Source organism: Carcharhinus amblyrhynchos, chromosome 11 (assembly GCF_965287045.1).
Source record: "Carcharhinus amblyrhynchos chromosome 11, sCarAmb.v2.hapA, whole genome shotgun sequence".
NCBI classification, from domain to species: domain Eukaryota; kingdom Metazoa; phylum Chordata; class Chondrichthyes; order Carcharhiniformes; family Carcharhinidae; genus Carcharhinus; species Carcharhinus amblyrhynchos.
This window is the reverse complement of record NC_137334.1, coordinates 10,909,550-10,923,374: the sequence shown is the minus strand read 5'-3', so window position 1 is coordinate 10,923,374 and position 13,825 is coordinate 10,909,550. Positions and strand designations below refer to the sequence as shown.

Sequence of the window (13,825 nt, the reverse complement as noted above, 5' to 3'; positions counted from 1 at the left end):
TAAGACTTCATCTTGCATCTTATGTCTTGAAGGAGAAGAAAATACTCAATGTGTGGCACACAATTTCCACTGTAGAAAGACCCGCTAAGCCATCACTTTCCCACACATTTGGAGGACAAAGACCCAAAGCTATTGGACATTAACATGTCAAAACCAATTAAGAAGTGAGAGAGGAAATGCCAGATACTAATTAGGGAAGTGTAATGCACTAATATGTTAGGGATTGGGAGTTTTAAAGAAAAAGATGTTCTCTGCACAGTACAGAAACTGAAACTAAACATCAGTCTGTGAAACACGCTAATGACATCACCATTGAATCACATGATTTTGGTTGACTATTACGCTTTATCTTGAACTTCACTTGAAGTCCCTTCATTCAAACAACTATCTCTTCGAATACACATTCGTAATTATCCAGAAGTGCCGTTGCTCTGCTTTGGCATCAACAAATTTGTTGACAGCACTCCAGTTAAGCTTTATCTTCTCCCATCATAATCTCCCAAATAGAGCTGGAAAATTAGCATGGACCACATGGAAAGGCAACTCCACTTTATTTTGACCATGATGTAACCTTTTAACAGTGCAATCTCTTCTGTGTATGCCCTAAAAATCACATCAGTTGGTTGGAAAGGAAGATGCTTCAGCTTTTGTGGCATGCACTCAGGAATTAAAGATTAACAGCACCAATATCCTAATAGGTTAACTTCAGAATCACTCAATCGATGATATTTAGCCTATATGGATAATACTTTCAGTTGGAGCTCTTCATCATATTTCTGGATATTCTCTTCTTCATAGTCATAATTCTTTCATTCCATATTGTAAATTCTTTTTGTAGAATTTCTTAAAAGGTGCCCAGATTATTCTTCTGAATATTCTCAGAGTAACCGGTCCAGCTCAACAAGCTTTTGCACAATGACTACTTTACCACAATTCTTCCTTTGTTCTGAATGGCACATTTGTAACATGCTTGTCACTGTTTTGACTTCTTATGGACAATTCCCAACTTACAAATCTTCATTCTTGCACCTTTTTAGCAGCCAGTTTCATTGGCACTGTGCTTTCTGTTGCTGTCTTTAGAGTTAAATCATGTCCTGAGCCCATTGCTGTTTGTTTTCTATATCAACGATTTAGATGGGAATGGACACGGCATGATCAGTAAGTTTGCAGATGACACTAAAATACCTGGTATTGTAGACAGTGAAGAAGGTTATCAAAAATTGTAGCTGGGGAAGTAAGCCAAAAAAAGGGCAAATAGAGATCAATACAGAAATGTGAGGTGTTGTATTTTGGAAAGTCAAATCAAGCTAGGACTTTCACAGTGAATGGTAGGACCTTAGGGTGTATCATCAAACAGAGGGACCTTGGAGTTCAGGTGCATGGTTCTCTAAAGTTGGAGACACAGGTTGTTAGGGTAGTGAAAAAGATTTTTGGCATGCTGGCCTTCACCAATCAGGGCATAGAATATAGAAGTTGGGAACTTATGTTGCAGTTGTACAGGATGTTGGTGAGGCCGCACGTGGAGTATTGTTCAGTTTTGGTTGCCTTGCTTTTGCTTTTGGTTGCCTTGAAAGATGTCATTAAATTGAGAGAATATAGAGATTTTCAAGGACTCAAAGGACTGAGTTATAGGGAGAGATTGGACAGACTAGGACTTTTTTCTTTAGAGTATAGGGAACTGAGGAGCGTTCAAGTCAGGTGATTCTGACCTATGCAAGAAAGCCAGATATGATCTAAGGACATCCATCAAAAGGTGCCAAAAGACAGTACCAGACCAAGCTAGAGTCCCAGGCTAGCCATATGGACCCCTGCCAACTATGACAAGGTCTGCAGGAGGTAATAGGCTACAAGATGAAGGCATGTAAAATCACCAGCACCAATGCACACCTTCCTGATGACCTCAATGCATTCTATCCCCATGTTGAGCAAGAGGTCCACAAGAGCACACCCTCCACCCCCAGAAGCCTTGGATGAACCTGTATCCGAAATCACCATTGCAGAGGTTACAGCAGCCTTCTCAAAGGTCAATCCATGGAAAATGACTGGCCAGAAGGAGTACCCAGATGAACATTGAGATCTTGCATGGAGCAGCTGGCAGGGGTACTCGCAGACATCTTCTACCTCTCTTTACAACAATCTGAGAACCCTATCTGCTTCAAGACCACAGTCATTCACAATATATATTAACGATTTAGATGACGAAACAAAATGTAACATCTCAAAGTTTGCAGATGATGTCAAGTTGGATGGGAGGATGAACTGTGATGAAGATTCAGAGATCCTTCAGAACGATCTGGACAGGTTGGTTAAGTGGGCAAATCAATGGCACGTGCAGTAAAATTTGGATAAATGTGAGGTTATTCACTTTGGAAGCAAAAAAAGAAGGCGGCAGATTACGACCTGAATGGCTGTAAACTGGGGGAAGGGAGTATGCAGTGGGACCTGGGTATCCTTGTGCACCAGTCACTGAAGATAAGCATGCAGGTGCAGCAGACGATAAAGAAGCCAAATGGTATGTTGGCCTTCATTGTGAGAAGTTTCAAGTACAGGAGCAGGGATGTGTTGTTGCAATTATACAAGACCTTGGTGAGGCCACACCCAGAGTACTGTGTGCAGTTTTGGTCTCCTTTTCTGAGGAAGGATGTTCTTGCTCTTGAGCAAGTGCAGCGAAGGTTTACCAGGCTGATTCCAGGGATAGTAAGACTGATGTATAAGGACAGATTGACTAGGTTAGGATATTTTTCTCTGGAGTTCAGGGGACAGTGAGGGGGGCTTTCATCCAAATCATTGATATAGATAACAAACAGCAATGGGCTCAGCACATGATTTGACTCTAAAGACAGCAATAGAAATCATAGTGCCAATGAAACTGGCTGCTAAAAAGGTGCAGGAATGAAGATTCATAAGTTGGGAACTGCCCATAAGAAGTCAAAACAGCAACAAGCATGTTACAAATGTGCCAGTGAGTGAATACTGGAGCAATACAGTCAATGCAAGAATTGTGGCAAAGTGGTCATTGTGCAAAAGCTTGTTGGGCTGGACCAGTTACTCTGAGAATATTCAGAAGAATAAGTTGCATTCTACAAAAAGAATTTACAATAATGGAATGAAAGAATTATGACTATGAAGAAGAAAATTCAAACAGGACTCGACAGGGTAGATGCAGGGAGGATGTTCATAGAATCATAGAACCCTGAAAGAGACACTTCAGCCCAACGAGTCTGCACTGATCAGAATCCCACCCAGGCCCTACCCCCATATCCCTACATATTATACCCACTAATCCCTCTAACGCTACTGAGTTGGATGATCAGCCATGATTGTAATGAATAGCAGAGCAGGCTCGAGCGGCTAAATGGCTTCCTCCTGCTCCTATCTTCTATGTTTCTGTGTCAAGTAGACAACCATCATCCTGGTACCAAAGAAAAGCCAAGCAGCGTCCGTTACTGACTATCATCTGGTGGCTCTGACATCTATCATTATGAAGTGCTTTGAAAGATTAGCCGTTGCACAAATCAATTCTAGCCTCCCAGGTTGCTTGGATCCACTACAGTTTGCCAAATGCTGCTTCAGGTCCACAGCAGATGCTATCTCCCTGGCCCTGCATTCAACCTCGATACACCTAAATAACCTACATCATATTGCTATTTATCGACTGCAGTTCAGCCTTAAATACCATTATTCCTCGAAGCTCATCTCCAAACTGCATGGCCTGACGCTCAGCTCCTCCCTCTGTGACTGGATCCTGAACTTCCTAACTCTCAGACTGCAATCAGTAACAATAGGTAACACCACCTCCTCAACACCAGTGCCCCACAAGGGCAATGTATTCTCAGCCCCTTACTATATTCTTTATACACATGACTGTGTGGCTAAATTCCCCTCCTCAATTTTCAAGTTTGCTAATGGCACCACTGTAGTGGGTCAGATCTCAAACAATGGCAAGACAGAGTACAGGAAAGTGACAGAGAATGTGGTGAACTGGTGCAATAACAATAATTTCTCACTCAACTTCAACAAAACAAAAAAGAGATAGTCATTGACTTCAGAAAGCGTAGTAGAGGACATATCCCTGTCTACATCAATGGGGACGAAGTAGAAATGGTCGAGAAATTCAAGTTTCTAGCTGTCCAGATCACCACCAACCTGTCCTGGTTCCCCCCCCCCACCGCCCCCCAACTATGCTGACACTATAGTTAATAAAGCCCACCAATGCCTCTACTTTCTCAGAAGACTAAGAAAATCTCATTGCATTATTAGTCCACTATGACCCTCTCCAATTTTTGCAGATGCACCACAGAAAGCATTTGTTCTAGTTGTATTATAACTTGGTATGGCTCCTGTTCTATCCAAGGCCATAAGAAACTACAAAGGTCAGGAATGAAGCCCAGTCCATCACTTAAACCAGTCTTCCACCCACTTCCCATTGCCTTGGAAAAGCAGCCAGCACAATTAAGGACACCACCCCAGACCTATTCTCTGCCACCTTCTTCTGTTGGAAAAAAGATACTTTCAGTCAGTACCAACCAACTCAATAGCTTCTGTGCTACTATCAGACTTTTGAAAGGACTTACCTTATATTAAAGTTGATCTTTCTCTGCATCCTAGCTAAGATTATAACACTACATTCTGTATTTTCTTTCCTTTTCTATGAACGGTATGCTTTGTCTGTATAGTGCACAAGAAACAATACTTTTCACTATTTACCAATACATGTGACAATAATAAATTAAATCTTAGAGGTGTATAAGATAACGAGAGGCATGGATAGGATGCCCCAGGGTTGGGGAAATTGAGAACTAGAGGGCATAGTTTTAAGTTAAGAGGGAAAAGAATTGATGGGAACCTGAGGAGCAATTTTTTTTTAGACACACAGGGTGGTACATACGTAGAATGAACAACAAGAGGAAGTGGTTGAGGCAGGTACATTGACATCATTTAAAAAGGCATTTGGACAGATAAGTGGATAGGAAAGGTTCAGAGATACATGGACCAAATTGCAAGCAAATGGGGTTAGCTTAAAATAGGCATTTTGGTCAGCATGGACCAGTTTGGGCTAAAGGGCCTGTCTCCGTGCTGTTGATTCTATGATTCTACGTTCAGTATGCAGTCTTCTTTGGATAGTCTCATTTTGGAGTTCACAAACTAAATGAGTTCGTAGAGAATCATCTAATGACTCACCAACCTCACAATGTTATGCCAGCCTTTTTAAGTTTGCCACAAACTGACCAATACTTTCATCTTCCACTTGATTTCTTCAGTGGAACTTGAATTGTTCACGATCAATGGCTTTAGAGAGTAATGCTCTTCAAGGACCTTTGTCAAGTTATCATGTGTTTTGGTTTCTGAATGTAATATTTCTGTACAAAATCTCATTGCATTCTTTGTTTTTTTGTTGTAAAAGTGCATTGGCCATTGCACAGCCCAACAACCTACACCACCTTCTCACCTTATAGGTACAACAGCCACAATACCCACATCCCTCAGCTTTGTTCATGCTAACATTTCACACACTATCACTGTTTTTATCCCATGTGAGCATCAGCCCAAATGGCTGTGGAATAGCTTTGTAAAGGCATTGCTAAACAAAGAGCTCTCTTCCCTACAAGGTCCATCTAGTTCACCTTCTACTATCCTCATGGTCCACATCACAAATGATAATTAAGTTGTTTTTCTTTGAGGTATCTTAAATATAAATTATACCTTTAAATCACACCGTAGCCTGTGTCCCTACTCCTCTGGTAATTTCTCTTCCTTTGACTATGTCATCTTGTTCCATTCCTTATTTTTCTTTCAAAATCCTAATTCTGTGGTACCCACACAGGTTTCACCAAGATACTTTCACTGCTTCCCTTTGTCAGATTCTGCCTTAGTGATTTCAATCTCCATCTTAACTCCTCTTGTTTTTTCTCCTTTGAGCTCATTGCTCTCGTTTACTCCCTAAATTGCTTCCTCCATATAAATTCTGTTACCTATATTCTTGGACAGGGCCACAACATTATTCTCTCATGTAGCCTCACCACTTCCATCATGATTATTACTATTGTCTCTATGAATATTCCCCTCCCTCCTTCCCTGCCTCCAGCGATGGAAAAAAAATCTCTCCCTTCCATTTCACTTTCAATTTCTCGCAACCATCTAGTTTTTGGCTTATGATTCATCATGCCATTTCCACAGCTACTGATTTGCTAAATCATGCCCTTTCTCCCATCTTTGATATGCTCATCCCCACTAAAACTGTTACACATGCTTCCCGTAATATCTCCTTCATCTTCATACCCAAGTTTAACGAATGCAGATTTTGTGAAGAATTGATTGAATCATCCATTGTCAGAACTGGCTAAGTCACAAAGCATTATGAGATCCTGTTTACCCACAAAAACCATTCAATGATAATCCACTAAAGCAAAGATAACGCCTGGTTTCTCTTCTCTACCAAAACAGTCTTAAAGTTATTCATATCGCCACGAACGTTTCTTATACAAAGACCAAAGGGTGGCACAGTGGTTAGTACTGTTCCCTCACAATGCCAGGGACCCAGATTTGATTCCTGGCTTGGGTCACTGTGTGTGGAATTTGCACGTTCTCCCTGTATATGCATGGGTTTCCTCCCACAGTCCAAAGGTTAGGTGCATTGGCCATGCTAAATTGCTCCCTAGTGTCAGCAGGATTATGGTTATGGAGGTATGGGTGCAAACTTGATGGGCCAAATGGCCTCCTTCTGCACTGTAGGATTCTATGACTCTATTCAAGACTCCATTCAACTGTTTCTGCTGCCTCCCTCCATTCTCTTAGGTTCATGAAGACAAATTTCCTCAAGTTCTTCGCCAACCTCACTCTGAATTCACATCCTTCTCTAGTTTCTCTTCTATTTCCCTCTTTGCCCTCTGCAAGTTCATCTTACCAATGAGATAGACCTCTTGTTCTCCTGATCCTATTCTCATTGTTTTGTTTTACTGATCACACAACACCATTTCCATTCCAGCTCCTACATTAGCTATATTATTGCAGGTCCTATCACCTCGGGTATTAAAAAAAATGTGCATTTATCTGGGATCCTTCATGACCACAAGAGATTGTAAAGGATATCACAGTCAATAAAATATTTTTGAAAGAGGAATGTATTCTTCCCCTCTTCAAATTTGCTGTCACCACCCATCTCTGCAGAATAAAACCTTGATTCTGCCATCCTTAAAACAACTGCACCATCTCCAACTTCCTTTTGTTCTCAAGTCCTTGAAGTGTCATCTCCAAAATCCATGCACATTTTTTTTGTGAAATTTTGAACTCCTCCAATGCCTCAGTTTTAAAATGAACATCCATTTTATTAAATCCTTTCATGGACTCACACATTCCCACCTTGTAATTTTCTCCAACCTTACAGTCTTCCGAGATCTTCGTGCGTTGCTAATTTTTGTCCCTTGAGCATTCTTGATTTTAATTGCTCCACCACTGGAAGTCGTGCCTTCATTACCTCTCTAAATCTCTATGCTTCATACTCTGTTTCATCCTTTCAAATGGATCTTAAAGTTTACCTTCTTAACCAAGCTTTCTAGTCATCTGGCCTAATATCTCCTTATGTGGCTCATAGAATCATAGAAGTCCCACAGTGTCAAAGATGATCATTTGGCCCATTAAGTCAGCATTAACACAATCCCACCTAGGCCCTATCCCCTTAACCCCACCTATTTAACCTGCAACACCCACCGCCACCTCCCCCCCCCCCACCCCACCCCTGGCACTAAGGGGCAACTTAGCATGAACAATCCTTCTAACCCACACATCTTTTGGAATGTGGGAGGAAATCAGAGCACCCGGAGGAAACCCACACAGACATGAGGAGAACATGCAAACTCCACACAGACAGTGACCTGAGGCCAGAATTGAACTCAGATCCCTGGCATTATGAGGCATCAATGCTAACCACTGTGACACCCGGCTCAGTATAAAACAAAATTTGATAACACTTATAAAGCACCTTGCAATGTGTTATTACATTTAAGATGCTACCTAAATGTAAGTTGTCATTAATGTTGTTGAGTAATCATAGCAATCAATCTCTATTAATAAGTCTGCAGACACAGAAATTACATGAGGATAAACTTCAATGGTAGAGTGTTTTGGGAATCATTAGCCCAAAATTGCATTTTTCTCCCAAGCATGCTACATGCACATATCATGTTTTGAATTACATGTATATTTGAATGACAAAATTCTGAAATAAATTAATCCAATGTACATTTGAATAAATCACTGATAACTGCTTGCCAGTCACCTTAAGGAGTGTGTTCCATAGATGACCTCTTTTCACTGCAATATTGTTACCGAAAATTCATTTTTTGCATTTAGCCCTTTCAAACATAGGCCAGGTTTTCTGATTTTACTGCTCTGAACAAGGTCAAATAATTGGTCAAGGTCTACATTGTTTCATTATATAAGAATATTTAAAATAGCAATCGTATCACCTGTCGATCTCCTCTTGGAACATGCCCAATTCCCATAATCAAATCCAAATGATCGTTCAACCTTTTTCATTTCTCCCGTCAGTACCCTTTCAGTAGCTGCAATGTCCGTTCACGTTCTGTACACTTCCGGTTGCCACAGTGTGGACATATCAATGATTTATAAAGTAGCAGGATGACTTCCTTCTTTAAAGGAAAGAATAATGTACGATTGTTAATGCTGACAATTGCAAGTGAAAGTGAATAAAGCACTTAAACTAGTTGCTGAATTCCAACAAAACTGGCTGCATTTGATCAACTAGAAATCAAGAATGATTTGGGTGTGGATTATTCTGAAACAAAGTTAGAAGCTGACATAATGACAAAACAAAATAGAACATATAGAACATAGAACAGTACAGGCCCTTCAGCCCTCAATGTTTGCTGAGCTATGTCCAATCCCAAGATCAAGCTATCCCACTCCCTATCATTCTGATGAGCTCCATGTGCCTATCCAACAACCGCTTGAAAGGTCCTAAAGTGTCTGAATCCACTATCACAGCAGGCAGTGCATTCCACACCCCAACCACTCTAAGTAAAGAATCTACCTTGGACATCCCTCCTATATCTCCCACCACGAACCTTATAGTTATGCCCCCTAGTAACACCTATATCGACCCGAGGGTATAGTCTCTGTACATCCACTCTATCTATCCCCCTCGTCATCTTATAGACCTCTATTAAATCACCTCTCATCCTCCTCCACTTTAAAGAGAAAGGCCCAGCTCCCTCAACCTTTCCTCATAAGACCTACCCTCCAAACCAAGCAGCATCCTGGTAAATCTCCTCTGCACTCTCTCCAATGTTTCTACATCCTTCTTATAGTGAGGTGACCAGAACTGCACACAATATTCCAAATGTGGTCTCACCAAGGTCCGGTATAATTGCAACATAACCCCACGGCTCTAAAACTCAAACTCCCTATTAATAAACACTAACACACTATAAGCCTTCTTCACGGCTCTATCCACTTGAGCGGCAACCTTCAGTGGATATAAACCCCAAGATCCCTCCGTTCCTCCACATTCCTCAAAGTCCTGCCGTTGACCTGTAATCCGCATTCAAGTTTGTCCAACCAAAATGAATCACCTTGCACTTATCAGGGTTAAACTCCATCTGCCACTTTTCTGCCCAGCTCTGCATCCTATCAATGTCTCTTTACAGCCTACAAGAGCCCTCCACTTTATCCACTACTCCACCAATCTTGGAGTCATCAGCAAATTTACTAACCCACTCTTCAGCCCCCTTTTCCAGGTCATTGATAAAAATCACAAATAGCAGAGGACCCAGCACTGATCCCAGTGGTAACTGGCCTCCAGTCTGAAAATTTTCCAATTTATGAATGGAAAGAGCCTAGGGTTCATAATATCAATATAAAACTTAAAAGCAGTCTGCAAACCAACAAAAAATGGTTTATAGAACATAGAACATTAAGGCACAGTACAGGCCCTTCGGCCCTCAATGTTGTGCTGAGCTATGTCCAATCCCAAGATCAAGCTATCTCACTCCCTATCATTCTGGAGTGCTCCGTGTGCCTATCCAATAACTGCTTGCAAGTTCGTAAAGTGTCCGACTCCACTATCATAGCAGGCAGTCTATTCCACACCCCAACCACTCTCCGAGTAAAGAATTTACCTCGTTTAGAGGTAAAGGGAGGAAATTTCAACTACTGGCCATTTGTTTTTCCACCAGAAAAACGTGCAGCTGAAAGTGGAAAATTAGGTCTGATTTTGGGGCACCCATTCTCCTCCAATTTCAATTTTCAGGCAGGACTTTAAAATCAGAGGAGAATCACAAAATTGTTTGAACACTTGGGGGCATTCCCTATACACGCACAGTTATTATCTCTGGCAGTGTCAGAGCACTAGCTATATATATTTCAAAAAAGTTGGCTTGACACAGACTAACAACAAAGCTCAAGTTTTCCTTTTTGAGTTGAGAGATCCTTAATCAATTTCAAGTTCTTAAATCAAGTTAATGTATCAGTTATCAACTGTTTCCTCTTTAAAACATGCTTCTGACAATTCAGTAAATGATGAAGATATATAAATTTCAGTAGATGTGATTTTTCACTTACAATGTGGAGAATTGGTTTTACGTTTAGTTTAAGGACACTTACTGGTAAATAAGTGGTCAATAACAATCAATTTTGACTAAAATAATTGATTTCATCACCCAATACAAGTTCCATTATCTACTAAACTGCAATTGTCACCTTATTACTTGTATGGAGAAATGTGAACTCAGGTGATTACAGACCTGAAAACATTAATTTTGAGGCAGTTTTTGGAAACTAGAGACATAAGGCCCAATTTTACTATCAAGTTGCATCCATTTTCAAGCGCAAAAGCATGGTAAAGCCGGGCGCAAGGCAAGTAGCGCAATCCACACCCGCCTTAGCGCCCATTCTCCTGTTACCAAGGGCCAGAAATGGCCGCCATCAGGACCATGCCCAAAATGGGCGTAACAACAATTTAAATGCATTTGCATACATTTAAATGGACTTAATGGGCTGCACAGCCCAAACTTACCAGCACTTCCCTCTTTACAAACGCATTTGCCAGTTTAGATTTGGCGAGAAACAGATATGGTCCGCAAAGGTCCGATTTGGGTGCTCTAGCTTCTAAGGGGGTAAGTTCAGAGCTTCCGGAAGCTCTCTGACTCAGAGTGTGGGTGGTGGAAGTGTCAGATGGCTCTCGGGAGAAGGGTCGGGGGGAGGGGCGGAAGAGAAGGGTCGGGGGGAGGGGCGGAAGAGAAGGGTCGGGGGGAGGGGCGGAAGAGAAGGGTCGGGGGGAGGGGCGGAAGAGAAGGGTTGGGGGGAGGGGCGGAAGAGAAGGGTCGGGGGGAGGGGCGGAAGAGAAGGGTCGGGGGGAGGGGCGGAAGAGAAGGGTCGGGGGGAGGGGCGGAAGAGAAGGGTCGGGGGGAGTGGTGGAAGAGAAGGGTCGGGGGGAAGAGAAGTGGGGGAGGGAGGGAGGGAGTGGGGGGGGAGGGAGGGAGGCAGGGAGGGAGGGAGGGAGGGAGGGAGGGAGGGAGGTTCAGATGGCTCTCTGGTGGGGTGGAGGGAGGAAGGTGGGTCAGATGTCATCTCTGATGGGGAGGCAGGTCAGATGGCTCTCTGGTTGGGGAGGGAGGCAGGTCAAATGACTCTCTGGTAGGAGGGAGAGAAGGAGGCGGGTCAGACTGCTCAGATGTTGGGGAGGGAGGCGGTCAGATGGCTCTGCGTTGGGGGAAGGGGAGGAGCAGGGGAGCTCACTCCTACTGTGTGTGTGTGATCAGTGCTGGGGGGTGGAGGGGAAGAACAGCCATGCATGTGCATGTGCACTTGGCTGGCATGTTGGTCCACAGTTCCTGATGCCCCTGTGGTCAGTGGCAGGAGCTTAGATTGGTGTTGACTCCACTGTAACATATAAAAGGACAAAATTTTCTGGCTATTCACGTCTGCAGCATCCTGCCAATGATGCGCCCCCACTGCTGGTTTCCTGGTGGTGAGAGGTGTTTTCAATGGGAAACCTCTTTGACAATGGCCGGACCAGTAGATCCTGCCACCAGTCAATGGCAAGCCACCTCTGCTGGCATGAAATACATGGCAGGTCATGTCAAATCCTGCCCACAAAAACATAATTTGTTTCCAACAATTCATCCCAGTTTCTTGAATTGGTAGATAATGGGACGTTTAATCATTGTCAATGCACGTAAATCACTTAAAGGTATGGGCATAAATACAAAATATAAATCAAAAAGGCAAATGGATTATTGTGTTTTATCTGAGGGTGACAGGGTGGAGTGGGGTGTGGATGATTTGATATTCAGAAGCCAAGGAATAATGCATCATCAAAGGCCATTTGGATCCGCTACATTCAGGTTTCAGCAAAATGTATTGGCCTTGGAAGGGATACAGCACTGATTCACAAGAATTATAATTCTTAACAATTAATGCTTTAGAAGTTAAGTTATAAGAATACGTTGTATAAACTTGATTTGTATCCGAGGCTAGAGAGTTGAGTACAGATCAAATCACTGTCTTGAAGATGATTGAAGTTCAGTAGAGTAAACCTCTGTTGGGGAATGCAGAATCTGAAACTCACAAAAAGCTGTGGATGCTGATTCAAGTGAACTTTTCAAAACTGAGATCACTAGATTTTTGTTGGGTAGGCTTTAAAGAGATATAGAACAAAGGTGGGCAAATGGAATTGAGATCCAGGTCAGAGATGATCAAATTAATTAGCAGTCTGCGCTCAAAGGAGTTGGATGGTCCATCGCAGTTCCTGTGTGCTATGAAAGTAAAAAGCTTTGAATCGCTAAAATCCTCATAGCTGAAGACCATCATGCTCAGTTCTACGAAGCATTATCACCTAATTTTCTGCTACTGAAACTACTTACTGGAGACAAAGACCTGTCAGACATTCTGAGCCACCACTATCACATTGGTATTTAAGACAAGGGCCAAAATATTCTGCCCATTTCACTGGCGGTATCATCTTGTTCTGCCAACAGTGACCCTTGCCTGCCATGGGTTCCGCAATGGTGGAAAGTACACACAATGAAAAAAACCTTTGGCTGGCAGGGGAATCTTTTGGTCCCACTACTATCAATGGTAGGCTGCCTCCATTACCACAAAACACACCAATGAAGAGTGGGGGGGAGGCAGGAAACCTCACCCAAACATTCTGCTCGGTGTTTGAGATATATTCTGTATTCTATCTCAATTGATGGTCAAATTCTTAACCTTCAAACCGGAGGTCATTCCTTAGCTGGTTCACAGACTAACAAATTTTCTGATAAGTTGTCTTTCAAGAAACATTAGGAGGCTATCCGACGAATATTCTTATGCTCTCCCTGCATTTGGGAAGCTATTCAAGAGTGGAAAACAAAGGAAAAGCATAAAATTAAATACAAACAAACTAATTTAGGGAAGGATGGTGGCATAGTGGTAATGCCATTAAGCTAGTAACCTACAGTCTATGCTAATACTCTGTGGACAACGGCAAATTGTGCGGAGGGTGTGGAGAGTCTGCAGAAGGATCTAGATAGGCTGGGCGAATGGGCCAGGAAATGGCAAATGGAATTTAATGTTGGCAAGTGTGAGGTGGTCCACTTTGGTAGGAAGAATGGTAGGAAGGACTATTACTTACGGGGCGAAAAACTGCAGCAGGCGACGGTGCAGAGGGACCTCGGGGTCCTTGTGCATGAGTCGCAAAAACCCAGCTTGCAGGTGCAGCAGGTGGTCAGGAAGGCGAATGGGATGCTGGCCTTCATAGCGAGGGGGATTGAATATAAAAGTAGGGAGGTCTTGCTGCAGCTGTATAGGGCATTGGTGAGGCCGC

General features: G+C 42.6%; 1 protein-coding gene across 2 annotated transcripts in view; it reads right to left on the bottom strand.

Annotated features, from left to right (window-relative positions):
* The window catches only part of spag16 (sperm associated antigen 16), an 846,000-nt gene that overhangs the window by 744,063 nt on the left and 88,112 nt on the right, over positions 1-13,825 (bottom strand). The window lies entirely within an intron of this gene.